The sequence below is a fragment of the Semicossyphus pulcher genome, unplaced genomic scaffold (assembly GCF_022749685.1).
Source record: "Semicossyphus pulcher isolate SPU_LCO1_2020_fin unplaced genomic scaffold, fSemPul1.0.p SCAF_16, whole genome shotgun sequence".
Classification (NCBI taxonomy): Eukaryota; Metazoa; Chordata; class Actinopteri; order Labriformes; family Labridae; genus Semicossyphus; species Semicossyphus pulcher.
Genome location: NW_027211670.1, coordinates 4,660,186 through 4,664,959, shown reverse-complemented (window position 1 = coordinate 4,664,959; position 4,774 = coordinate 4,660,186). Strand labels below are relative to the sequence as shown.

The 4,774-nt window shown below is 38.5% G+C and overlaps 1 long non-coding RNA gene across 1 annotated transcript; it reads right to left on the bottom strand.

Annotated features, from left to right (window-relative positions):
- Window positions 1–210: 210 nt before the first annotated feature.
- LOC138593643 (uncharacterized) lies at window positions 211–2,278 on the bottom strand. The gene is made up of 3 exons (XR_011308324.1): window positions 1,429–2,278; window positions 554–610; window positions 211–462 (listed from the first exon to the last, which is right to left on the bottom strand). It is a non-coding gene; the product is annotated as an uncharacterized lncRNA (long non-coding RNA).
- Window positions 2,279–4,774: the final 2,496 nt, after the last annotated feature.

Sequence of the window (4,774 nt, the reverse complement as noted above, 5' to 3'; positions counted from 1 at the left end):
TTGGAACTATAGGTTGTTTGATTTTGGGTAGTTTGTGTGTACTTTGGTGAATAAGATAACTTTTGAGTGTACACACACACACACACACACACACACACACACACACACACACACACACACACACACACCATACCTGAGTCTAATTTCTACTCCCAGACTGTAATGCTATCAACACTTACACTGTAGTAACTTCTCTATACTTTTGGTTTATTTTATTTTATTTTATTTCTTTGGTGTTTTCTGTACAATGTCACTATCTTGTTTGTCATGTTAATCCACAAATAAAAAAAAAAAGATGACAAAGAAAGATGAACAGATAACAAAGTCATGCAGCAGAAAGTCTCAACATTTACATTCAATCCATCACGTTTTTTTCTCACATGTAGACATACCAAATACAAACAGTGATGTTTAATGCACAGCTAATGTGCTGTATGTATCATCCCCATCTTCTGCTTGATTCTGTTGAACAAAAAAAAGTTGTTACAATATTTATGTATATGTGGGGACAGAACAGACTGACACATATATCTTTATATATCTGTTTAGTTACCTTGTTGAAAGTGTGTCTCGCTTGCCTAACAGCACTGTAAGTTACTTCATCTTCAGCCTGTAAAACATCAGAGGAGTGAAAATAAACAGTCAAAAGGTGTCCATTACATGTATTTAATTTGAGAAAGGGCAGCTGTGAATTATTATTATTATTATTTTTTAAAATCTTTTTCTGCTCATAATTATTAATTAAGAAAGATAATCTGCAGATATGTGGATCTAATCACACAATCAGGAGGGCTAACTGTAATCATATCAATCCGCTGAAAGAAGAATCCGGTAAATATGACGATAGAGATAGAGATAAAGATAGAGATAAAGCAATAAAGGTTAAAAGACACAGAAACTGTAGGCTACAACAGAGAGATGTACAAAACTGAAGACAGCACATGAAGTAAACATTAAACAGAACACAGCAGCCTACAGCAGTGGTTCCCAAACTTCTTGTGCCCAAGGCACACCAAAGGACAAGTAAAAATCTCAAGGCACACCTATTGTGCAAATAGCCCTTATAACACGTGTTATCACTCATATCATGTATAATATCTGTAAATGTGCATAATTATTTACTAATGTCAAATAAAATGTGACAAAGACAACTATATTACTCATGAAATATTTAATAACGAAATATTTCAAAAATGAATTTGAAACTTTATCAAATTAGGCTTCATCAAAGCAGCAACTCACTCATTCAAACCAGACAGGTCACAAAATTAAAAATGAGGCAAAGGAAACTCGGCAGAAATTCAGCACAGAGAACTGTCAATGCAAGGAAGCTGCACTGTCCATGGTTCTGAACTACAAAATATAAATGTAACATTTCAGCAATCAGCATTGAAACATGTGCTATTGTAAATATTTTTGCCTACTTACAAATTAGTGAGATACATGTGCCTGTCGGGGCGCGCAGATTTTTTTAATCCTTGGTGGCACTGAGGAGAGGGCCACTCGCAAGTCCTGTTCAACGGAGAGCCGTGACCTCCTGTTGTTCTTCATGTAAACCAGCGTAGAGAACGCCAACTCACACAGGTAGGTAGTGGGGAAAAGAAGAAGTTGCTCAATTGCGTGGTGGGAGATGCTTGGGTACTCTGATGCAGAAGCCAACCAAAACTGATCCAGTGGGAGCTCACTAAATTTGAGTTTCAGTGTGCGGTCCACACGGAGCTCTGCGCACTCCTCTCTCTCTTTCATAGTGAGCTTTTCTGTTGAGGATTCCTGGTTGAATGGGTCTCGGATCCAGTCATAGTCCTCGATGTCAGCCACACATGGAAAATAGCGCTCAAACCTCTCGTTTAAGGTCTGAAGGTGTTCGGCATATATAGCGCGCTCCCTCGCTGCCTGTGGCGCAGCTGATGCCAGCGGGAACATGTCCATGCAGCCGCACAAGAAAGCGCTTCATTTTCCCTCTTTTTTTAATGTTGTCCTTCAGCCTTTGATGTGTCACAGTCTTATAATTCCGACTTGCGCAACTGCGTTAACAGCGAAATATGGGGTTCACTGAGGATTTTTTTTAAATAATTGTTTTTAGGTATAGAGTTTGCCTCTGTATTATGAAATGAGCGCATATAAAGTACTGATATAGTAAATTAAAAATATATATTTTTTTGTGTAGTTGTATATTGCAATAATAACGTATGATTGTCACAAAATCCCACGGCACACCCGGACTTGCCTAACGGCACACCAGTGTGCCGCGGCACACCGTTTGGGAACCACTGGCCTACAGGATACGGCGGCGTTTAACGACGGTGAGTATAATAGAAAATGTCAACAGACTAAACTGACGAGATTGAAAACCTCAATCAGGTGCTGCGCTGACTCCTGCGGTCCCGTTCACCGTGTCTTACTTCACCGTCAGTGGGAATGTTTCCATTTAATGTGAGTAAAAACAGCTAGCTTAGCTCATTGTAAGAAGGCTACAGAGTTAGTTGCTATGGACACAGCTCTCACTGTGAGTGTAACAGACTATTTTAAAACAGAAATATAATCATTTCTAAATAATTAAAATAATTTCCTAATCAATATTTTGATTTTCATAAGTCCATAGCTGTGCAATAATGTATACATACATACAGACAATGTATAGTGAGCTTCACATCGGAGTCCTGCTCACCCTGTCGGGGTTCCATTCTGCTGTAACCTGCTCACAACATTATCATTTACATAACTGTTTAGTTACCTTGTTAAAAGTGTGTCTCGCATGCCTAACAGCACTGTAGGTTACTTCATCTTCAGCCTGTAAAGCAGCGAAACAAACATCACAGGAGTGAAAATAAACAGTATAGTCCTGCTGTATGATGTGTGTATTTCTGCATTTTCAAAAACAGGTGGACATTGTGGTTGTGACCACCACCGAGCCATCGTTCTGCCTCAGGTCAAAAGTGTCAATTACATTTATTAAAAATAATTGTGTTTTTAAAAATCTTTTTCTGCTCATAATTGTTAATCATCAGCATCTGCAGGTATGTGGGTCATTTAGATACAACAGAGATATTAGATATCCTTCTGTAAAGGCACAGTGTTCTGCAGAGGGACAGAACAGACTGACACATTTATCTTGATATAACTGTGTTTAGTTACCTTGTTGAAAGTGTTTCTCGCATACCAAACAGCACTGTAAATTAATTCCTCTTCAGCCTGTAAAGCAGCGAAAAAAAACATGAGAGGAGTGAAAATAAACAGTATAGTCCTGCTGCAAGATGCAACTGTGAAAATGTGTATGTATTTCTACATTTTCGAAAAACAGGTGGATATATTGGTTGGGCATTTGAGGCAAAAAAACTTCCTCAGATTAAAAAGTTTAAATTACATGTATTAAAAATAATTTGATAAAAAGGGCAGCTCATTTTGTGCTCATAATAGTTATTTATGAAAGAGCATCTGCACATCATTTATTGTTCTGCTAACCTTCCTGATGCATGCCCAGTACTCCAGTGTAAACAGAAATAATCATGATGGCAGCTCAGTAGCATTATTTGTTCAAAACAAAAAAGAGAGAGAAAAAAGAAATGATCATTATGTCTCACCGCTGACGGTTCTTCGTTTGTCTGCTCTAGAAGAGAAACAGTAAAAACACCTGTTACTGACTCTTAAAGCTGTACATAAGTAAAAATATTCAACTACAAAACTTCTGAATATTCTTACTGTTTCTCGTCAGAATAAACCAGATGATCAAGGCCGCCATCATAATGAGGATCGACAGACTCAGAGGGATGATGAGAGTCAGCGGGTGAATGGGAGCACTGCAGCAACAGTTTCAAACACACCAACACAGAGGAGAAAATATATATATTTTATTAGTGACAAAAAGAATTGACCACATTTCATATAAGTCACATTGGTCAAAATATATACATTCAGATTCCCTTCCAATGACTTTTGATTTTCTGTCTATAAGTTAGCCATAGCACAGTGAGGCGACTGACCTGTGGGATCCAGCCTGAACTGTGGTGTGTTCTTCATACGCCAAGACAGGCTGACGAGTGGTTGAAAAGGTGTTTGAAACGGTGTTTGGTGCAAGTGTTGCCATGGGAACAACACAATGATTAATATCACTTCTACATTACAATTGTAACGCCGTAATCACTATAACTGGGCTTTTACTGATGAAAAGCCTTTGCATTTGCAGTATATAGTATTTGTAATGTTCTGTGTAACCTGTTTGCTTTAATTTGATCTGTGTTCACTTCCTGTTTTATTTTGTATCCTGGTGCTTGTGTATCATGTCTAGTGTTACTTCCTGCCTTTGCTCAGTTTCCCGCCATTTTTTTCCCTACACCTGTATCCCATTGGTAATTAGTCCAGCCTGTATATATACCCCTGTGTTTCCACTCACCCTCTGCCAGATTGTCATTGTCACCCTCGTGTGTTCATGTTTTCCAGCCTTGATATCATTCTGTTTGCTTGTCCGGTTTTTGAACCCTGTTTGGATTTTTGGATTTTGTTTTTTGTTTTTTGTGGATTACCCGTTTTGGATTGTTCTGCCCTTGCTGACGGATTTCCTGTGTATAACCTATGAACGTTTTCAGTAAAGTAGTTTTCCTGCTACTGGATTTTTGTGTTCTGGACTTTTTCTCTGCATTTGAGTATCCTTGGTTTAGGATTGTTACAGTATTATTACAGACTGGGTGTCTGTGGCGACATTTGTGGACAAAATCACAACCGGCGCCCAGTTAGTGACGCGTTTTCCATCACGCAGCAGTGGTTGGTCTGCCAGAAT